Genomic DNA, 23,926 nt, shown 5'->3' with positions numbered 1-23,926 from the left:
CTTCCCAGCAAATGGGGGCAGGGAGCTCAGAAGTGGAGGGTGAAACTGACAAATTCTTTGACAAGTACAGAATTTGGCTCTGCTGGGCTAAATGAAGTAGAGTATGGAGAGGATGCAACTGACAAGGATATTTACAATAGGAATACATAGTGGGCAGGTGGACTTGCGAAAGACCACTGATAATTTTATAAAACAAATGACCCCATTTGTGCAAATTTAAAGACCGGGGTGGGGGAGACACAATCCCATTTGCACAAATCATGGGACCCCAAACATGCGTCTGTTTTTTTAATGTGTACAAAAACATACGAACATTTCAGGAATTAGGGAAAACAATCCACTACTGTCCACCACTGCTTGTAAGAATAGAAATACTGTGAAATCACATTGGGCTTAAATTGAACAGAAGTCCCAGTGTCACACATCCCTAGTAACAAGCCATCCAGAACCCTACAACAGCCCATGGGTTCTGGGTGGCTAGCTGCCCAGAGCAGTAAGCCACCCTTGCTGGCTTCACACAACATGAGAAGCTGAGATGCCAGTGGTAATTATGCTAATCCCTCCAGCATGTCTGGTGGGGGAAATAAGTCACCATGGCTTATTTCCTCTCTGTGATCATGTGAATCCAGTCAGTGACTGGCCCAAGAGCAATGAGTCTGGCTGGAGCATGAAAATAATTGATGGGCCCTCTTTATGAGTGAGATGATACAAGGCTTTCAAGTTTTACTATTGTTTGTGACAGATTAGCATAGAGGACATCAGAGAATGAGGAAAATAATAAAGCGGATGCTGAATACTTCTGTCATTTTACTTGATAGGGAGTTCCTACTTCACACTAGCAGTTTAAATGGTAACACTTCTATGTAATATTGTTTGCATTTTTAATTTAAAATGAAAGGTTGCGTTTCAGCGATCCGAAGATCTTTTATGAAGTTATGTTGGTGGTTTTTCCTGGATTGGGTAAATGAATCCAGTACCAGAGGCAGTGAGCCTATGTACTCCAGTTGCTGGGGAACATGGGTGGGAGGGTGCTGTTGCACTCATGTCCTGCTTGGGGGTCTTCTGTGGGTGGCTGGTTGGCCACTGTGTGAACAGGATGCTGGACTAGATGGACCCTTGGTCTGATCCAAGAGGACTCTTCTGATGGTCTTATTCAGATTCCCTCTTCTCAGCCCTTCTTTGTTGTCTGGTCACCCTAGGGCATAGGTGGTCAACCTGAGTCCCTTGGACTGACTTCAAAAGCCCTCTGCAAAGGATCAGTTCAGACCTCTGGCAAGAGTGATCTGTTCCTCTCCCGGCAGCCCCCTGGGCAGGAAAAGGATCAAAGGGGTAGGAGAGAGAGAGTGGGGGAAGGCATGGCCTTGTCCATTTTTGGCATGTGCCCTCTCCGACAGATGCCTGATGGAATGCAGCCCTCGTCAGAAAAAACGTTCACCACCCCTAGTCTACGGCGTAGATCAGGCCTGGCAAGAGGCAGGCCACATACGGCGCCTGCACCCCAGGGGAAAAAACAAAAGCGTTCCTGTTATGAAAAAGAAAGGCATCCGTAGCACCAGCAAGCTCACATTTATCTAAATTTGACTCTTTTCAGGCTCTGTAGCTTCTACAGAGCCCTATAAGGGTCAAATTTAGCTTGGAAACATGATAAATTTGACATTTTTTGTGCTGCGTAATGCTACAGATGCCTTCCCCCCCCCCCATAAAATAATTTTTAAAAATTAATTTTCGGGTCACCCGGCACACTGCCACGTAGGGTGAGGGGGGAGCCCAGGGGTGAAAACGGCCCCGCATCTCCCGAAGTTGCCCACCCTTGGCCTAGACGGAGGGCAGAAACGGACATAGAGAGTCAACAACCTAAAAGGGAATCCTGTCTAGTAGCTTAAAGGTTATGTCCCAAGTCTGCAAAGGTTGAAGACTATTAGTCTAATAATAACTTACTAGTTTTAAAGAAAGAGGGCCAGAAACTTGGCTGTGTTTGTTTAGGAAAAGCACGCGAAAGCAAGAGACCAATAGACCAAGAGACCAATTTAAAAGCGACCGGGTTTTGCGTTAGGAAGGCAGTATCTGTGTGTCTTAGTGGAATGATTGATGCCCGGGTAGCGTGCATGTATTTTGCCACGCCCTTATGGTAATCTTGGCACTGCAAGACTAGCTAGCCTAACAACTTTTTGGGCTTTTGGGGGGGAGTTGGTTTTGGTGGGGAAAAGTAATTGAAAGAGCATCCATTACAAAAGCTCCACCGATCCCTTAGTCGGATCTCATTAGGCAATTCCCCTGAGGGCAGGCATAATCTATTAACAGTAAGGGAGGCTGGGGAGAGAAACGGGAGCTACTGGTGAAGCAACTACATAGCAAGCGGCTGTTACACAAATATGAGCGTAAACACCTGAGGGCTATGCAGGTGACATTTGGAGAGATGCTTCTGTGCCGTGTTTCAGGCCAACCATGGGCTTTTGGAATGCTAAAATGTAAAGCAGTTATAGCAGCTTTCCCCAAACTGACACCCTCCTGAAGCGCTGGGGCTACAACTCTGATCATTCCTGGCCTGTTGGCTGGGGATGATAGGAGCTGATGTCCAAGACGCTGGGTGGGGGAGGCTGGGTTACAGTGGCTGGACCAGGATTATAATTTAAATTTATTTATTTATTCAGTTTATAACCCACCGATATACAAATAAGAATCCAACAATAAAATCAACACAACTTAAAGACAGTATACAAGAGTCACCAAAAGGAACAAGAGTTCTAAAAAGGGAAGGCCTGTCAGAATAACAGTCTTTAATTCCTGCTTTAAAACCTTCAGAAGAGGTCAGCAGGCACATTTCAACCGGCAGGTCAACCAACTAGAGAGATCCCACCATTTTGTTTCATCATCAGAGGTCTTTCTCCACATCCTGCAGTTTTCAGAGGTATAGCCGACTGAGACGCAGCAGGACAAGCAGGGCCTTCTACACTGTGGCACCAAGATTCCAAAACTCCTTCCCTAAAGAGGTCCACATGGTGCCCATTATTCCTGAGCTTCAGACAAGCTGTGAGATCTCTCCTCCTCTTTCCTTTTCTTTTCTAATCTGGCTTCTGGTTTGGCCTAAGTTTCTTTTCTCCCTTCTGTTGGTTGAAGTATGTTTTTACTGACCTCATTTTAATGTCTGGTTGAATTGTACTTTTTTATTTTTAATGTATAATTATGTTTAATTGTAGGTTGCTTTGGGGCCCTTTTTAGGGCTGGAAAGTGGGGTTATAAATACACTTAGATACAAACAAATAAAATCTCCACTCAGCCACGAAGCTTGCTGAGGTGATCACTGCCTCTTGGCCTAACCTACCTTGCAGGGTTGTTGTGCAGATAAAATGTGTCCAGGGGAAGAACCATGGATGTCATCCTGAGCTCCTTTTGGAGGAAGAGCAGGATAAAATGTAGTGCATAAAGTTTTTATGGGATGTGCCTCCGCCCCGGGAGGGTTTGGCCTCCCAAAAAACAAACATGGTTGCATATTTTAACACAGTGAGATTAACACTTGAATTGCCAATGATACTTCCTAACATCTGCACAAAGCTGGGTCAGAACAGAGTGCTTTCCTGGTATAAAAGAGTGGATTAGAAAAACACCTGTTTTAATAGCAGTTAAATGCTTTTGTTTTGCAACCCAAGGGGAATCTTGCTAGTGAATGAGATTTCACCAGCGCCTCTTCTGTGTCTGATTTCTCATCTCTGCTTAAAATCCACCCTCCCCTTTTCAGGCTTTTGTGGGGTGTATGTTTTTATTATTTAAATTGTGTACATTTTAACTCCCCCTGTGTTCCCTTTCCTCCACTTGTCCTTTTCTTATCTGTCTCTTTGCCCCAAATGTTGCATTGCTAAGATGTTTCCTGGATGTCACTGATGGCCAAACCAGAAATGCACTCACCAGCAGCCTCGTTCGAGAGAGGAAGGGAGTCGAACCGCTCTGCCACCATTACCGTCTCCTCCTGCCCTTCTTGTGGGTCTCAGTTGGGCCGCATACTCTCAGCTGTACAGAGATGACGGGAGATTCCTCCCTGGCCAGTTCCACCCTGTACTCCCCACTGACTGTGCATCTCCTTGTATGTTCTCTCTCCCTTATCAGGGGCCATGCACTATGCAGGCTTGATAGGGTCAAACTCTTGTCAAAACAGACACTTCGCTGGAGTCTCTTATCCTTCCTCTATCCAGCTCTGCTGGTGAGCAGATGTCCTTTTTGCTCGGCAGTATGGGGCTTCCTTCTCTGGAGATGCCCGTGGTGGTCTCCACACCCCCACACCCCTCATGACCCCTTCTAAGACCCCATAAGCCAGATGTGCAGAATTTCAGGTTCACACGACATGATACCCCTCCGAGCAGGGGTTACATATGCAACCTGGCACCGCAGCTTAAATAACCCACGATGAACTGCAGCATGTCATCTGAACCGGGTCAGTCTCTCCATCCTTCAGCTAATCTCTCCATCCTTCAGCTAATGCTGTCCTTATGAATAGACCTGGATAATCAGATGCCAAGTCAGGAATGGGGAACCTCACACCCAGCGGTCAAATCTGGCTTTCCTGGGGGTCCAATCCAGCCTCCCTAAACCTTCCCCAGATGGCCACGCCCCCTTCCATTGGCTCCACCCCCTTCTCCCAGGCGACTGATCCTCTGGTGGCTTCCTGGCCATTGTGCACTTTTCCCCCCATTCTAAAAGGTTGAGATGCCACTCCTAAGGCTTCGTTGCTAAGGGCTTTAAGCTACAACATGCTGATGGTTTTGGCCCTACCCCTTCTGCCTTCAGCCACGCCCACCACTGGAATGCGGCCCCCAAGAATGTCTCCAAAATTGAATTCTGCTCTTGGGCTGAAAGAGGTTCCCCGTCCTTGTGCTAGGCGATAATGCAGTAGCCTGTGTTCTAAAGAAAATTCTGTAACCCAGTGGGAAAATACGCAGTGCCGAACTTCTAACTCTCTTTCAGCTGGTCATCCCACAACCAGCCCCAGATTGATGACTTACAAACACCTATTTTACGTGATGACCGTTTTAACACTTTTAGGGCGCTCACGAGAATTTTGTAGGGGGAAAAAAAGAGAAGTCCAAGGCAGGATTTCTCTTCAACTCTGACCTTCTAAGAGTGTATTGCCGGTGTTTGGTTTTGGCAAGTAGGTGATTGTTGCACAAACAGGCCAATAAAAACACCATCCGTTGACTCGGCACAGGTTTTATGAGTTTAACAAGTCATCCCAAGTCTGGCAATCTTATGTCATGTTTACATAGTACAGTCTTGCAGTGCACTCTCCTTCTAGGTGTCCATTAAATAGTCATTTTCTTGTGCCGTCTTCAGTGGTTAATGAGACTTTGGAAGCAGGGGAGGAAAAACATAAAAGAGAGAAACAACAAAGTGACCTGCTTTGCACATAACAAACCCGTGGTTCATTTAACTCAGGGTTTGTTTGGCAAACAGTAGAACAAACCATGGTTTGCTTTTACTATCCCTGGCTTGGTTGTTTCACTCCTCCTTCACCTGCTTCCTTCTCGTATCCCAAATGCCTTTGCAGCTTTGTAGTTCTGAGATGTAGAGTGGCTGTTAGTTGGGGGTGGAGGGTGTTTACTGCATTTTCCCACCACCTTTGTAGCCTGGCGAAATAACTCATGGCTCTGTATTCACACATAACGACAACCCATGGTTTAAACAATCCAGAGTTCACAACCCAACAACACACTCTGGGTTCTCTTTCTGGTTTGTTAGCACAGCTGGATTCACACATTATGTCCATCCAGAATTCAACAACCCATGGGTTAAATAAACCATGGATTAGAGTTATGTGTGAACCTAGTCATAGTCTTAAAGAGAAAGAATAGAACCCATGGCTTGTTTTTGGGTTGTGAACTCCGGATTATTTGTGGTTTCACATATAACAACAACCCGTGATTCAACAACAGCCCATGATCCAGTGACCCATACTCAACCTGTACTCTGGGTTGTCATTATATGCAAACCAGGACTGACAAATTTATTCTGGCATAAGCTGTCGTAGACTATAGTCCACTTCATCAAATGCATGAAGTATTATGGAGAGTCTGAAGTTCATATGCAGTTACTTATGTTGGAGGAGGTCAGAAGAAAATGAAATGCAAAAGGTGACAACCATATTATTTACTAACAGTGGTCATTCACAGTGTCATTGTTGCTGATAACACAAACATCCTTGTACTAGATAAGCCAATTAACACGCCTCGTGGTGTGATAAGAATCTTTTATCCCAATTCAAGCCTCTGGCAATAGGATTAAACGTGTTGTTGAATTCTAACTGAGAGATAGGGGAAGCAAAAATATTGTTGGATGGGATCTGCTAATTTACACACTTCCAGTTTCTGGTCAGCTGTCAGAACCGGCAGGCATGGGCATTGTAAGCCTCTTGCCGTTAGTTTTCAGGAAAGAGAACTGGGCTGCAGTCCTATACCCGCTTACCCGGGAATGATCCTCATTTAATTTAATGGGGCTTACTTCTGAGCATGACTTGGAGCATCCCAAAATGTCTATCAGTAAAAGATACAGTGGATCAATAATTTTAATAAGAAATGGAAGAAATAACTATGCTGAGAATTGTACAGAGATTATTAAAAAACATTTTCCCCCACGGCTTCATTATTTCTAGACCTTTTATATCTCTAGTCTTTCTAGAAAAGTCTTCTTATTACATAGTTTTTAGAAATCATTTGAGTGGAGTAAAGGCTAGATAACAGTATATAAACACATTGTCTCAAATGCGAAAAGAAAATATTTCATAATCCAAACCTGTACAATTTTTCAGAAAAAAACAAAAATGGTCTTTGGAAAGAAAAAAAAAAAAAAGGAAAAACACCTGTTTTTCCCCCCCATTTTTTTCCGGGTTTTTCCAGGCCTTCACATCTCTACTCAATAATCCTTTATCAGTTGTTTTTAGAAATCCTTAGGCTGGAGGTTCTCACGGAGTAGCTAAACCTGTGTTTGGGCTGTACTGCCTCAAATTGTAGGCGGGGATTCATCTGACCGAATGCTCCTCCCATTTTGTTTTGAATCCCTGCAGACAGAGAAGTAGCATGCTGAGGGGGAGGCTAGGCTATGGCTCTTCTACCTGCTCTGCTGTTTTTCTGCATGCAGGAATATTTCTCTATGGCGCAGGGGGGGGGGTACAGTCTTCTGTGAATCCCTATTGTGTGAAAGGGTGGAGAAGGAGACATGGAAGACATGGGAAGTTCAGGGATGGACAACTTGTGGCCTTCCAGATGTATTGGCCTACAACTCCCATCAGCCCTAGTCAGCATTGCTAATGGCGAGGGATCATGGGAGTTGTAGGCCAAAACATCTGGAGGCCCACAAGTTCCTGTTCTAAGTGAAAGGAGTTCAAAGTGTGTGTGTGTGTGTGTGAGAGAGAGAGAGAGAGGGGGGGGGAGAGAGAGAGAGAGAGAAAGAGCAAAATTTTCTTGAAAAATGTAACCTGTACAGCAGCCTCCCCCAACCTGGGTCCCCCCAGATGTTTTTGATGACAAGCCCCTTCATCCCTGCCTAATAGCCTTGCTGGCTGGGGCTGATGGGTGTTGTAGTCCAAAACAACTGGAGGGTCCCGGGTTGCAGAAAGATGCTGCAGAGGTTGGCTGGGGCCGAGTTAATCCTCGTTGAACACTTCCAATGAAGTCTCAGAAGTGTGGATTTTCATCTGTTATTTTGTTTTTATAACCAAAAGAAGCAGGAGGGAAATTTCCCTGGGAAACTATGGTCTCTCCTGTAGAATTAAGGCCGGGAGGTGGGGGAGAAATAGGTGCAGGGAGTTGAGACAAAAAGACTGGATTTTGATGAGGGTTGATATTTAAAGGGCTAGTTTAAGGGCGCAATCCTATGCATATTTAGACAGAAAAGCAGCTCTACAACTCCCTGGTTGGGGAATGCTGGGAGTTGTAGGACTTTTTCTGTTTAAACATGCAAAGGATTGTGCACTAAGAGACTTAAGAGATGGCACAATGTGTTGTTGTTGTTTTTAATTTATGTGCACAGACAGCTTGACAGCCCCTTCAGTGATGTGTCAAGGTAGCAGGTTCTAGTGACTTCACCCCTGCTGCATCCCCCACCCCTTTAGCCCTTTCGGGGTCTCTTGCATTGAGAACCACATTAAAATACACTTGAAAAGTGGGCAGAAGGCTCGGCTCCTTCTCCAGAGCTTGAGAGGGGTTTGCAAATTTCATAGCAACATTTGGCGGGTGTCTTTCTCTCTCTCTCTCTCTCTCTCTCTCTTCTCCTCTTTTTCTGTTCTTTCTTTTTTTGAAATGGATGTTTCGATTTTGATTGCAATTTTTTAATTGCATTTAACAGTGATCCCTGCTGGTTCTTCACTCAGCATCTGTACAAGCCACGTTCTATCGATGGCCTGTTGTGATTTCAATGGAACATCATGGGATGTACCTGGCCCGTCGGCAGCACGGGATGGAGGTGCCTTTAGCTCAGTGTACCCGGCATGGTAAGCAGCAACAAAGCGGAGTTCACCTGCGTTCTTAATGCTCTGCGGCCCAGCGCACGCAGCTGGACCGCTTTCCTTCCCTCCCCGCCCCCGCTTTGATGCAGCTTTTGCACCAGTTAATTTTGCTGCTTCTTTGTGCGTGTGTGTGTGTGGTTATTTTTTTGTCGGCATGTACTTGCTTCGCCTGAGCAAAGATTCAAAGCTTCGTTGGGCTTTTTGTCTCTTTCCCCCCTCCCCACCCCTCTACCCAAAGCTAACTTGTGGTCTGCTTCAGGTTACTCTCTCCCTTGATTACGCAGCCCTCCAGGGTGTTGGCTTGTTATTGGGCTCTAGAGCAGGGGTGGGAAACCTTTCTCAGCCCTCAAGAAGCTCTCAGGGGCCGCATTCTGGTGGTCGGCAGGGCCAGAGACAAAAAGAGTGGAGCCAAAAATATCTGCATGTTTTAGCTTAAAGCTCTTACTGTTGGTAACTAGGTCTTAGGACAAGGCATTTCAAGAGGCGGAACTGGGCAAAAACTAGAAAACCACCAAATGATTGGTTGGGGGAAGGAGTGTGGCCAAGAAAGGGGGTCTGGCCGTCTGAGGAGCCTAGGAGGGGCAGATTTAGCCTGCTGGCCTGAGCTTCCCCACCCATATTCTAAAGGAGGGGTGAGCAGGCCTCAGCCTTGCAGGATCTATTTTTGTTTCTTACCAGCACCCTGAGGTGCAAAATAGAGGTTCATGGGTGGGGGACATATTAAGGACCAGGGTGCCTCTGAGCTAATGCTTAGCCCAGGGACTTGTCTTCAGAACCTGACCCGAGCTTGCAGCTCTTCCATGCAGAAAATCACTCCTGGTTTCCCTCCCCAAGTTTCTTTAGTTAGAGCTGTCTAATTTAAGGAGGAAACTTTTTAGTTGTGACTCACGTGAAACAGCTGGGAGTCAGAAACTCTTGCCGATCTGTTGCGTATCACCAGAGAACTTCCAGTAAGTCCAGATGTATCTCTGCTAGGGCAGGCCCGAGACATTTCGCTGCTTGTGGCGAAGAACAAGATGGTGCTTCCCCCGCCCCCCACATTCCATGTAAAAAAGCTGACTGGACTGGCAGATGTATCTGTCTTCAACACTGAGGATGGGACAGCATTCTCTGCATCACCTGAAGACAGCAGGGTAACTTAGGAGGTGCGGAGCAGGCTGCATGGGACACAGGTTTCTCCTCCAACACCTGGGTGCTGCCTCCCAGCATCTGTCACCTGAGGAGACTGCTTCAGTCTGGCTAATGGTAGGGCCAGCCCTGATCTCTTCCTGTTCCTGCTCTAAAGACTGCTAGTGAATGATACCAGATGGTTGTACCAGCATGTTGCTGGACTGGGTTTGGGAATAGTCACTCAGGGGTGTGGGGCAGGGGGAGAACTGGAAAAACATGGTCAGGAAATCCCATTGCCCCTCCCTTCCCAAAGAACTGGAAGAAACCACACACACACACACGTTTCTGGATTTCTTTTTGTTTTCCAGGCCTTTACATCTCTACTCTCTTTTGGCCATCTGTGAGAAGTCAAAATTGCTTCCAGCCAACCAGCCAGGGACTGTAAACAGAAGGAGTTGGGGGTTACCTATGTCCATATGTTTAATCCAGACACATTTTGAGCAATTGGTTCTTCACCAGGGGAACCAATTTCTTGCATGACTGCTCCAAGAGGAGCTATTAACCTGCTGACTTTTAACCATGGTAGCTGACCTAGTCATTGACGGGCCAAACTACACCATAACATTAACCGCAAACATTTTTAATAGCGTGCTTAAACTTGGCCACCTCTTTCCCCGTCATCCAATCTGGATTGGGACCACAGCGTACAAGGAAGGGGTTATTTATCCCTTCCTGCCCCGTGCCATTTTCCCACCAAAAATCTCCCTCGGTTGCTATGTATTCCCTAGGAATAGCAGCCTGGAAGGCAGAGATTGTTGGCAGGAAAAATGCTGTGTGGAAGAAAGAATTAAAACACACACACACACCCTGTATGTCACAGTCCCAGTCCAGATGAAGACCCCCCGCACAACTTTTTCTGAAAAAAGAAAGTGACCAATTCTAAGCGTGCTTTTCAATATACGCATTTAACGTAAAATGGCTTTCTCAGACTTTGTAAGAAGGTTCTCCAGCTGCACGGCTTGAAACATCTTGGGATTTATACTTCCTGGATTAATTCATTTGTCTCCTGCACCTCTGGGATTTCTGCTTGGTTTCTCTCCCCCTCCCTCCAAAACAAAACAAATAAAAAGAGCTCTTAACGTCTGGGGTCTTGTAAGACAAAGTCAGACCACACTCCTCACCTTTACTCCCTGAACTATTAGGCCTGGTTTCAGGCTACACTACATGTTACTGAGGGTAACCTTTTTACTCTAAAGTAAGTGTGTGTGGCCCCAATTCATATTGGGACCACCATTCACTGGAGGGGAGAATTAAACCTCCCCCTCCATTTCCCCCCCCAAATCCTCCCCCCCCCCATTGTGTGGGGCAAGGGTTGAAAAAGGGAGGGGGGAATCTCCATTGGCATCAATACAGGTTTTGTCTTTTTTTAACCCCCCCCCCCACAACTACATGCTACGCAGTTAATGTAACGTGTGGTTTGACCCTGACACATGCAGCAGAATGAAGTGCTACGGTTCTGAGATGGTAGAATGGACTTATACCACTTCATATGGCAGGTGTGTGTGCTGGGTGGGATCACTTTTTCTGAATGGTCCCTTGCATAAAAGCCTCCCTGCAAGCAGAGAACCAGCATACCAATGAGCTAAGTTGGTTAAACCTTCTCCCTTTGGTGTGCTTTCCCCCCCCACCCCTTTCTTTGATCCTTAACCAAAAAAACGTGCAGGGAGGTTCTTTGGTTTTTGTGTCTACGTGTTTGTTTTTCCACATAGGAGGGTGGAACCACGCACTGTACCAGCTCGAGATCCTCCCCTCTCACCCTGTGAGACGTTGTAGTCCTCTGTGGCAGCCTCTGCCTGTTTGGGGGGGGGGCCTTCCCCATGTGCGGGTGACACAGCAGCACAAAATGGGTGTGGCTGTCCCAAGCTCACTCACACCCACCCTGTTTCGTCATTGCAGTGGACGCCTGAGCAGTGGCGTGGCTCAGGTGGGACTTTGGGGCCTGCACCCAGAGGGGTCTTCAAAATGACCACCTAGAGAACGGCAGGTGATAAAGGCATCAGGAGTGTCCTGTAGTCATGTTGGTGCTTTGACTGAAGTGAGGTTAAAATGCAAAATTCCACAAGTTTGGGGCATCCGTATTATTTTTAATAGCTATGCTGTTCTAACATATTGGGAATGTAGAAGCTGTTGTAAAGGATGGAATGGCAGTTTGGTGAGGTGAGGAGAAGAGAAGAGAAATGCTCGTTGCTACTTCACAAGTCAAGTAATACACATGGCCATTATTATTATTATTATTATTATTATTATTATTATTATTATTATTTATTAATCGCCCATCTGGCTGGTCACCCAGCCACTCTGGGCGATGTACAAGAACAAAACAGTTAAAACAATAAAATTCTACATTAAAAACATCATAAAAAATACCCTAACCCACCCCGAATGCCTGCCTGAACAACCATGTTTTTAATGCGCGGCGGAAGCTCATTATGGCGGAGTTCCCTAGGGATCTCATCTTAAAGGACCCCCCCCCATAAGATCATAACGTCCAGGGTCTAAAATTACCTCTCTGGACCACTGTATGTGAGTGGCACATTAGTCCCAGAAGGGGGGGGGCAGGCCCCTATAATTCAAAGCCTTCTAGACCAAGGCTTGCGGGGGGGGTGTTCTTTTGACTAGCGAGGAAGTTGTTATCTTGGCATACACCATAAGCAAGTCTGCAACCGGACACATTTTGGAGAGTTTAGGTCAGTTGCTTGGACGTGGACATCTCCCTGAACACTGCGGATGTCAAGATGCCGGAATCCACTCCCCCGACTTCTTTTTAAGCACATTCTGCCTTGGTCCTTGTAATCGTCTGGGCATTGTAGTGAGTGCAACATGAGTCTCTCTTCCAGGAGGGTGCAAAGAATGGGAAGCAGAGCCAAACCAATCTGGCAGAGAAATCGCAGGCTCTGTGTTTTTTCCTTTAGTCAGCAAATCACACAGCAGCCAGCCGCTTTAGTTTTCCCTCCCTCCCCCCCACTTCTTAAAATGGATGTCGCTGTTGGGCTTCGCTCACCCTGTGCATGCTGCTGAGCTCCCAGCTTCTGTCCACAAAGCACAGCAACTGCTTTCAGTGCATGCCCTGCAGGTTTTCAGATGTTCTGCTGTGAAGAGTGGGGTGCAGCGTCTGTTTGTGGCTCCCCCCTGCTTTGACTTCTCTTATGGATGGAGATGCTCGAGCCGTTAGGTCGCTTTGCTTCGACTTGAAGCTTCTGGTGCTCTTCTCCGTCCTCTGGTGTCTCGCTCCAGAAATTTGTTGCTCCAGGAAGTCAGAGTCTTGCCTGGAAGTTGCCCATGATCATGCTTGTTTCTGGCATATTTATTTCAAAGCATTTCTGCTCCTCTCTTCAAACGAAAAGGTTCCCAGAGCGGCTTATGTAAGAGGAACTCTGCCCTCAGAGGCTGCTGCCCTCACCCCACCACCCAAAAAAACAGATATATGGCTGACAATAGCAGAGTTGGTAGAGCACATGCTTTGCATGTAGAGCGCATGTAAAGCACTCTGTAGAGCACATGTCACACATGCTTTGCACGTAGAATACATGTAGAGCACTCTGTAGACCACATGTAGCACAAGCTTTGCACGTAGAATACGTGCTTTGCCTGCAAAAGGTCCCAAGTTGAATCCTTGGCAACTCCAATCATATTGCAAGTGATCGGAGACCTGAGGCTCTGGAGTGCTACTGCCAGTCAGGAGTAGACAGTACTAGGACCAATACGCCAACCCTGCTAGAAGGCAGCTTCCTAGGTTGAGGGGCAAGCACTCTGCCCATATACAAAAAGCAATTTATTATTAGGGGTGAGGTGATTTCCCCCAGGTCCAGGGTCAAGGGTAGGCATGGTTAGGCACCTCGGCAGGTGCTCATTAACAAGATCTTCCTGAAGTTGCTCTTCCTCTTCACTGTTGCAGCCTGCTTGTTCAGCTGCCTCTTACCCTGGCCCAGACAATGGTGGTGGTGGTAAGGACGAACAGTAGATGCCACTGCCTACTTCCTTACTGGCCCTCTGCTTAACAAGCGAGTGAGTGGTGGCAATGATGAGAAAGAGGATGAGGGGCAAGAGCAGCTGGTGACGTAGGCAGTGAGAAGGTAGAGTCGCTGAGGGAGGGTATCCATCGAGGATGTTCTGCCCAAGGGCACCCCAAAACCTGGAGCTGCACTGATTTCCCCTCCACCATTCTGTTTCTTTATTGTCCTCTGGGTTTGTTCTGCTTTGCATTCCTACCCACCTGAATTCTGGTGTAATGAGGACCCTGTTCTGGCATTTTCTCCACATGTGTTCCCTGTCATGCAAGGATGGATGTGCTCACAGATCCTGTCCCCTCCACACATTGGGGCTGAGATTCTGCCACGAGGAGCCTGCTATATTCATATAGGCTCCCTGTGTGATGGGGGCTGTGTTGGCAGAGGATCCCCTGAACAGGGCTAAAGAGAACCTCTACGTTATCTAGTACTGCAGTTCGTTTGTCAGCTCCATCAGCCCCTTTGTTTTGCTTCCTCTGTGTTCCATCCCACACATGTGCATCAGTAGCAGTCCAAAACCCCAGTGCTTGCATCAAGATTCTTTTTCTGCTTGATCGATGCACTCCTGCACAAAGACAAAAAACACCACACACAAAAAGTATCTCAATATGTACTGTCACTTCGTTTGCTTTTGAAGATTTGCTGTGTGTTATCAACGCGCACATTGCTATTGTGGGGAGGGGGCACAATTAAACTGAAAGCTGCAGCAAACTGCAGTCCATGCATGGTGCTTTGTGCAAAACTTAAAAAGCAGAGCAACTGAGCTTTTGATCCATCAGTTCTGCTTTGGAAATGAGGCCAGGTAATTGGCACTCCAAAATCCAGGGGGAAATTTGGATGGGGAATATCCCTGTTTCTTACAGGAGAGTACATTACTCTTTACTTTTGCTGCTGCATCAGATACTATTCAAACAGTATTTGCTGCCATCGCTGTAAAGCGGTGGTAGCAGTGCAGGCATGGGTGCTCCAGAAAGCCCTGCAATATTTGCCACAACAGCAAAAGCTGCTCCACAGTTGGCAGGTGGGCAGCAGAAGCTGGGGTGCGGGCATGGTAGCAGCAGGCCACACTGTGTGTGGCAAATGCGGGCTGCAGTCTGCCACCTGAGCCATGTGGCTCATGGTAGAGCCAGCCCTGCTTACTCCTTACTGAGCTGGTAGAGAGGTATTTTTGAAGGTTCTTTGTACTTCTGCAATCCTGGGGTTCCCCTGAGCGTGTCGATATCTCCCTCTTGTTTCTCAGTGGCTTGCTTTTTAGCTCCAGTCCTGTTGGCACTCACCAGCTAGGTTTGCTTTTAGAGGGAGTGATGGGGGCTTTTCACACAACACACTGACCCACACTCGTTGTTTGAGTGTGGGTTGTTTTGAACTGTGGGTTGCTTGTTGAATCGTGTTGTCTGAACGTCGCCAGGGTGGGTTGTTAACCATGCAGCGTGGCTTATTTTCTCAAAGAAGCCACTTTGAGAACCCATGGTTTGTTTTTGGGTGGTTTGGGGTGGTTAACAAGCCACCCTGGCCGCGTTCAGACGACACGATAACCCATCCTGTGGAAAACGTGCTGCGTTCAGACAACATGCTAAGGTTCAACAAATAATCCACAGTTCAAAACAACCCACATTCAACTACTAAGTGCAGGTTAGCGTGTTATAGCATCAGCCCATTGACCGGGTTCACACAACATGCTAACCCACACTAAGTGTTTGAGCACAGGTTGTTGTTGAACTGTGGGTTATTGTGTTGTCTTAACGCAGCGCATTTTCCGCAGGGTGCCTTGTTAACCATGCAGTGTGGCTTATTTTTCTCGAACAAGTCACCTTGAGAACCCAGGGTTTGTTACTGGGTTGTTCAGGGAGGTTAACTAGCCACCCTGCGGAAAATGCACTGCGTTCAAACAACACGATAACCCACAGTTCAACAACAACCCACACTCAAAACTGAGTGAACCCAGCCCATGAGGGTAGGCATGTTGTGTGAAGCCAGCCATTGTGTGTGTTCTCTCTGATGGCTTTACAAGTGTTTTAAGGTTTGTTGTTCTGTGTCGGATTTTGTCCGGCAGTTTTCAGTAGCCCCCCACCACTGAAAACATCTTGCTGAAGTGCCCTCACCTTGCATCTAAGCCTGCCCTGTCTATGCTGTGCTGTAATCTTAACAGACAAGCATTCTCCGACTCTGCCTTGAGGTCCTGCATTTTGCCTGTGCTTGCAGAAGAGACCCTCTTTGCACTAGCAACGTCAGCACAAGCCTCCCGACGCTTCTGCTGGCTTGTCTGTTCTGTTAATTGCTTCGCCTTTGCTGCCGATCAGGGCCTTGGGGAGGCACCAGCTACATCTGAAGAGTGCCAAGGTCTTGCAGGACGTAAGAGGAGCCATGCTAGATCAGACCAGTCGTCCATTTGGTCTGGCATGCTCTTTCCCAAAGTGGGTTGTTGTGAGGATAAAATGGAGAGGAAAAGGACCATGGAAGCTGCCCTGGGTTCCTTGCAAGAGAACGATGGGATAAAAATGTAATAATAAATAAGTCCAGTGATGTAAGGTTGAATATTAGAATGGCCGCCTGGTTCAAGAAACTGTGGTTGATTGATCAGTTAAATCTGCATTGTTTTGCATAGGAGGAAAAACAATTCTAAAGAGAGAAGTGTATTTTCTTTGCCTTTTTAGGATGTGTGTGTCACAGCAGGTATCATTTTAGAAGAAGCCTTTTCATTCCCGTCCCCTCAACCCTCTCTCACAGAGGGAAATGCCTCTTAAGACTTTGGGGTGGATCACACGTAGCAACAACCCTGAGTATGGGTTGTCATTGAATCATGGGTTGTTGTTACGTGCGAACCCTGAACTAAAGTTTAGCTATGGGTTGTTAGCCACAAACAACCCAAGAAGAGAACCCATGGTTTGTTGTTGGGTTGTGAACTCTGGGTTGTTCGTGGTTAACCCAGAGGTAAACCATAGTGCAGGGTTCACGCGTAATGACAACCCGTACACTGCCATTGGCAGTGACCCAGTTTCCACAGTTAAACAACCCATGGTTTATTAACCATGGATTGTTGGGAATAGGCATGCTGGCTCCCAACCGCTTGCCTATTTCCACTTTGCTAAACAACATAGTTCTTGGGGTTTTCTCCATGACATCTGAACTCGGAACTCTGGGTTGCTGAGTGAGAAACAACCTAGAGTTTTAACCCATAGTTTGTTCTTGGGAGAAAACTCTGGGTTATTCCCCCTCAACAACCTGGGTTGTTTAACAAAGCAGAAGCGGTCAAGAGTCAGCACACTCGCTCACTCCCGCATGCTCCCAGACAACCCACAGTTAACAAACCATGGGTTGTTTCATCATGCAAGCTGGGTCACTGTCCTCTTCAAGGTTCCAGTCACCCAGACATGCTCTCTTACAGGATACTCCATTCCCTGTACCCCACCCACCCCAACATACAATCTATGGCCTCTGAATATGTTCAGTCCTCATTGGGCTGTTTTGGAAGGGTTGTCCCTTAAGGTTTCTTAATAAATATTTGTTGTGCTTCTACAAGCCCTAACCCAAGCCTACTGATAAACTACCTGTCGTGCATGTTTGGCCCCATTTTGGCTACATAAGGATCGGCACTCATCCCCAAACATTGCTAATAGAGGGAACAATTATGGATACTGGTGGCAGTGACCATTTGTCTTGCATGCCAAGAGTGTATGAGAGTTTCAGGAAGCAACGTGCCACTCTGTTTCTCCCTTGCTTTTTGTTCTGCGTGGAACTTGTTCACGTCTCATTCGATGATGCAGCGTCTGTCTTGGCATCTTGGATTTTTATCTTGAGCAGAGGCAGCCTGGGATGGAGTTTATCAGTACGCCATTGCTCCCACCTACAAGCCTGCTTTCTAAAATGGAACTGGTGGCTTTGCATGACTACCCTACGTCGGTTGGTTTGTTGCTTCACTCGAGTGCCTTTTGATGTAATGCCTAGGCTTAAACTTTCTCGTTATCCTGCCCAACAAGTTTTTTAAAGCATCACTCTTGTATCTATTTGGATGGGGGTGGGGGGCTTAGTGCCCCATTCCTAAAGCATTTGAAATTCCATACTTCAGCTGGTCCAAAACAGGGCAGTGAGATTATTAACAGGGACTGGCCAACGATATCACATTACACCAGTACTTTTCCAGCTGCGTGGCTGCCAGTCCAGGTCCAGGCCTGATTCAAAATGCTGATATTAACATTCAAAGCCCTAAACTTTGGGGACAGTTATCTGAAAGCGCCTCCTCCCATAAGTACCTGCCTGGACCCTAAGTTCATCTTCAAGGATCCTTCTCTGGAAGCCCCTACAAAGGAAGTGAGGTGGGTGGCCACCAGGAAGAGGGCCTTTTCTGCTGTTGCATGCCGGCTGTGGAATGAGCCCCTTAGAGAGGTTTGCCTGGCGCCAACGTTGTACTCCTTTCGGCGCTGGGTGAAGATCTTTTTATTTTCCCAGCATTTTAGCACTCTAGTCTTGAGGCTCTGCTGTTTTAAATCTGTATTTTAAATCTCTGGCTTGCTGCTAGGCTTTATTTTGGTTGTACTTTTATACTGTCATTTTAAGCTTTTATAATTGTATATTGTTTTATGTTGTACTTCATGGTTTTGATTTTAGTGAACCGCTCAGAGTGCTTTGGCTATTGTGCGGTATAGAAATGAAATAAATACCAGGGAAACACCTTGATGTAAATCCAACCCCCTGTTGCATGTAACAAGCATGTAAACATGCCTACCTTTGGGGAAAGTGTTGTATGCCTTATTTCAAATTGGGCATCCAATACAGCCATACAATACAGCCATGCTGGATCAGATCAAGGATTCATCTAGTCCAGCATTCTGTTCACACAGTGGCCACCCAGTTGCCCATGGGAAACCCGCAAGTAGGACGTAAGTGCAACAGCACTCTTCCAGTTATGTTCCCCAGCAACAGGTGGACCTAGGCTCAATGCCTCTGGTACTGGAGGTAGCATATAGCCATCAGAACCAGTAGCCGTTGATAGCGTTCTCCAGGAATTTGTTCAGTCCCATTTTAAAGCCATCCAGATTGGTGGCCATCACTACGTCTTGTGGTAAAAGGAGGGACATGGAGCCCCCATGTTATGCTAATTGTGACAGTAGACCCACCACTCCTCTGCCCAGCAAGTTTGGGTGACTTGCGTATGCTTCCTCTCCATCGCTTGTTCATATGGTTAAATGTATAACCTGACTTTCTTCCATCCTGGAACTTCAGACTTGTGTACATAGAATTTCCAGCCATGTCCAACCAAGCACTGGCCAGACACAGTCTTGCTTAACTTCAGCTAGTTTGGTGCATCATATGCTTTCAACCTATGCTTAGGGACCCTTAATAGGAAGGTCTGCTCTGAATTTCAGAGCCGTAGACTTAAACCTTTCCTCTTGGCTGTTAGAAGTATATTTGTTGAGGTGGGTTGTTTCTGGCTTTGTCTTCCCTTTCCATTTGGCAAAGACATTTTCTTTTGGGGCAGGGCGGTTATGCTAACACCTCTGTCAGATTTTTCATCCTTAATGGTGCATCGAAAAGTTGGCTGAGGGCCCGTGCTTTGGCGTGCGTCTAATGCAAATGCAGCAATTCCTGTAGGACCAGAAATGCAGTGGGCAGCCTGGCGGTATATATTAGCTCGCTGTTTCCACTCCGTCCAATGTAATAGCTCTGCTTATAACTCAAAAGCTTGCATACACCTACCACAGGCTTGGTCCAGGAGACGAAACAGTGCCTTGACCTCTCTTGCATTTCTTAAAAAAAACACAACCTTGGACAGCTCTCTCTACTGGAATTATGCCAAGCTAATTGTGTGTGGAACAACATGGGAAGGACCAGCCTGCATGTTCAGGTCTTCCTCGGAGGCCCTGCTCCATGTACCATTACCATCTGAGCCACAACCAGCAGCGTGCCCAGGTTGTTGACCGGGACTAGGAGATGTGAACATACAAGCCCAGTCCTGGCTTGCCTGCACGGGTTGCCAATTTATTTCCGAGCCAAATTCAAGGGGATGGTTTTAATTTATAAAGCCCTACATGTCTCGGGACCCCAATACCTCAAGCAAGGACCACCTCATCCCATATGAACCTACCCAGTCCCTGAGATGAGCATCAAAGGCCCTTCTCTTTGTGCTCCCCCTGAGAGGAGCTCGGGAGGTGTCAGTTTAGGAACAGGCCTTTTCTTTGTTAGCCCTATGGTTATGGAACGCGCTCCCAGCAATGTGATGTGGCTGCAAATGCTATTTGGGCTGCATTAATAGAAGGATACCTTCCAAATCCCTGGAAGTGCTAGTTCCCCCCTACTCAGCACTGGTTAGGCCTCATCTGGAGTACTGTGTCCAGTTCTGGGCACCACATTTTAAGAAGGATGCAGACAAACTGGAGAGGGTTCAGAGGAGGGCAACAAAAATGATCACAGGACTGGAAACAAAGCCCTATGAGGAGAGACTGAAAGAACTGGGCATGTTTAGCCTTGAGAAGAGAAGACTGGGGGGAGATACGATAGTGCGCTTCAAGTACTTGAAAGGTTGTCCCAGAGAGGAAGGCCAGGATCTCTTCTCAATCATCCCAGAATGCAGGACACGGAATAATGGTCTCAAGTTACAGGAAACCAGATTCCAGCTGAACATCAGGAAAAACTTCCTGACTGTTAGAGCAATATGACAATGGAACCAACTACCCAGGGAGGTGGTGGGCTCTCCCACACTGGAGGCATTCAAGATGAGGCTGGACAGCCACCTGTCAGGGATGCTTTGACTTAGATTCCTGCATTGAGCAGGGGGTTGGACTCGATGGTCTTATAGGCCCCTTCCAACCCTACTATTCTGTGATTCTGTGAAGCTCGTCTGGCATTGACATGATCATCCTTTTGGTGCGAGGCAAAGACATCCTTATCTTTCCAAGCATTTGGGCATTCGTTATGGCCCAGTTGTTTTGGGCTCCTTTTGTGGTGTTCGTTCTAGGCTGTGAGCAGGGGACAATTCTATGTATTTGTGGATGAACACTTTTCATATTGTATTGTCTTTAGATTATATATTGTTTTTGTTTTTATTTGTATTATTTTGCTGATAATGGTTTGTATTGATTTGGGGGATTGTTGTTATTTTCCTATTTATTTGAGACTGCTTTTTGCAGTGGGAAATGACACATAAATTTAATCAATAATAATAATAATACTCAGGATAGCACCCTTGCAACAGTAGGGCCAAAACTGGAAATATCTCTCTAAGAAAATCTTCCGTGTTCTTTCCCTGTTGTCTTGACCTTTCAGTTGTTGGAAGCTTTTTAGAGACACTTTGGGGTTCTTTGACACATCTGTTTGTTTGTTTGTTATATACTGCCCGATTTTAAAACTGAAGGGCAGTACACAAAATGTCAGTTTAAAAAGTTGTAAAACAAACCATCAAGCAAAAACTATTAACCGTAGCATCAAACATTTTTTTAAAAGCCAGCAAAAGATAAAACAGCCTTGGTGATTTTAAAAGGACTGGGAAAACAAACAAAACATAATACCCCCAAACAGTGGCCTGGTTCACATAGATGGGTTGAACCATGGGTTGTCGTTGAATCGTGAGTTGTCATTACATACAAAGCCTACACTATGGGTTGTTAGCCACAAACAATCCAGGAAGAGAACCTGTGGTTTATTGTTGGCTTGTGAACTCTGGGTTGTTTGTGGTTAACAACCCATAGTTAAGCCATACTGCGGGGTTCACATATTACGACAACCCATGCTCACCCTGTACTCTGGGTTGTCCTTACGTGCAAACCAGGTCATATCAGTGGAAGCAGCAAGCATCCTTGGGGAGACAATTCCACAATTGGTGTGCTACAGTCCCCCCAGATGTCCTCTCTCTGAAGATACAAACATACCCCATTTCAGCTCCCCTTGCAGGGATATCTGGAGGAGCGGCTCTTAATATCTGGGCAGGTAGATGGCTAAGAAGACTTTCCCTTGAGATGCGGGGGTGGGGGAGCAGTGTGTGCACCTTTTCCATTAATAACCACCTTTTCTTCCTTTTCACATGCTAAGCTCTGCACTTCATGCTGGGCCTGACTGTCTCATCTTTCCATCTAGCAGGGAAAGGAAGAACAAAGGATCTAATTATATATAGAGGAGGCTTCTGCAGTCCTACACAGCCATTGATAACGATGCCCAAATATTTCTAAGCTGAGTGTCAGAAATAGACAGTCCAACTTCTTCTAGAGCCTTCTCTATGGCTCGCCATATAATGTTGATTCACCTTGAAGCAGTCTCAACATGGTATTTCAACACACAACCCCGGGTTTTTGGCTAGGTATCAATGTAAATCTTTTACATTTTTAATATCGGAACTTCGTTCCCTCTTCCATGCTGCAGCCACGGCAGTGATCCTTTGGGGTGGGGGCAGGCAGATTGGAAGATACAGAAGGACTGTATTCTGTTGCAAAATGTTGATTTTAATTTACTTCTCTGGGCTGTGAACCACCTTTTATAACCCTTGGCTTTCACAGGTTTGTGAAATGTGAGTCCCTCTGTATTGCACCTTAACTTTGGCATTCCAAGGATGGGGTGGTTTGCATTTTGTTTGCTTTTTGGTTTTGATTACATTTTATAATGCCTCCTTTTCCAGCGCTATCATGGCCCCAAAGATAGTTTAGAATCCAACTAGCTGATCAGTATTGGATTAGGGGAGCCTTCCTCAGACCGGGTTCCTCCAGATGTTTTGGAACACAACACTCAGCATCCCTGACCATTGGCAATGCCAGCTGGGGCTGATGGGAGCAATACTCGAAATCTGGTTACCACTGGTTTGGAAAAAGCTGCATTTGGTTGTGAAGCTGGTCTGTTTTAGTATCATATACTCCAACTTCCCTTTGTTTTCTGGGCCATGTCCCTTGTAAGTCATGTCCCTGGTAAGTCATGTCCCTGGTAAGTCACTGTCCCAGTTTTATCATGTGAGGAGATGTTGTTAGGTCTCTAAGGGCAGTATCCAGCTGGGTCATTCTGCTAGCGCTATGACGTTAGGGTGCTGTTGTGCTCATGGAGGGGCCATAGCTTAGTTTGATAGAGCACATGCTTTGTGTGAAGGAGGTCCCAGGTTTGATCCCTGTCTCCTCCAGGTAGGGCAGAAAATGAATCCTGCCTGAAACCCTCAAGAGCTGCTGCCAGTCAGTGTTGGCAATACTGGGCTAGACGGACCAGTGGTCTGCCTCAGCATAAGTCTCCTGACTCCTGTGTTCCTATGTCCTGCTTGTGGGTTTCCCATGGGCAGCTGGGTGGCCACTGTGTGAACGGAATGCTAGACTAGATGGACCCTTGGTCTGATCCAGCATGGCTCTTCTTATGTCCAGGGGAAAGGGGTGTGGCCATCCACGAAACATTGGGACCCATAGAGGGTCTCCATCCCTGATCTTTCTAAACCCAGGCTCACCCCAGGAAACTGAATGATGGGAGATTCAGGACAGATCAAAAGAAGGACTTCACACAGCACACAGTTGGATGATGGAATTTGCTACCTCAAGATGTAGTAATGGCCACCAATTTGGATGGATTTCAAAGGGGATTAGACACATTGATGGAGGTGAAGGCTATCAATGGCTGCTAGTCCTGATGGATATATGCTACATCCAGTATCGGAGGCAGCATGCCTCTGTATACCAATTGCTGGGGAACATGAGCAGGAGGATGCTGTTGCACTCATGTTCTGCTTGTGGGTTTCCCGTGGGCAGCTGGTTGGCCACTGTGAACGGAATGCTGGACTAGATGGACCCATGGTCTGATCCTGCAGGGCTCTTCTTATGTTCTTAAACTAGGTTCTGAACAATGCGCAAGAGGGGAGTCCAACTAAAGTTTGTGTATTTGTGTATGCTTGCACAGCATACACAAATGCTGTGCAAGCATTTGCACAGCCTGTCACACAAGGGGTTGTGCATTTTGATTGCACAACCCCACATGCATCCAGTTTGTGCATTATGCTTGTGCAAGTGATTGTGCATTGCAGTTGCACAACTGGCTGTGCAAGCATAATGCGCAACCGCTTGCATACTAGAAAGATTCGGCAGAGCTTCACTAGCACTATTTGAGTACAAGGAATGACACTGTTGGATACTACCCTAAGAATACATTTCTGACTATATGACTACAGTGTGCATATATGTGAATATATACTGTGCACATGGACACAAAATGGCTCTACACTGATTCCCCACAACTTTGTATTCAGACAGTAAATGCTGAGGAATGTGTTTTGAGTCATAGCTATCCTTCCCGCTAATGGCAAGCTCAGGTG

At 46.6% G+C, this 23,926-nt stretch overlaps 1 protein-coding gene across 10 annotated transcripts in view; it reads left to right on the top strand.

Moving 5' to 3' along the window:
* Window positions 1–23,926, top strand: part of HIC2 (HIC ZBTB transcriptional repressor 2) — a 142,890-nt gene that overhangs the window by 109,423 nt on the left and 9,541 nt on the right. For 8 of the 10 annotated variants that reach the window (XM_084819628.1, XM_084819632.1, XM_084819629.1 and 5 more), the window contains one exon: window positions 8,329–8,473. The exons of the other annotated variants lie outside the window; for them this stretch is intronic. The gene's annotated coding sequence lies outside the window, so the exon portion shown is untranslated. The remainder of the gene's footprint in view (window positions 1–8,328; window positions 8,474–23,926) is intronic. 10 annotated transcript variants of the gene reach the window in all.

Source organism: Heloderma suspectum, chromosome 13 (genome assembly GCF_057233095.1).
Source record: "Heloderma suspectum isolate Gila_16-S chromosome 13, 16-S_ref, whole genome shotgun sequence".
NCBI lineage: Eukaryota > Metazoa > Chordata > Lepidosauria > Squamata > Helodermatidae > Heloderma > Heloderma suspectum.
The sequence above is the reverse complement of the archived record's forward strand: the minus strand, read 5'-3'. Positions and strand labels throughout refer to the sequence as shown.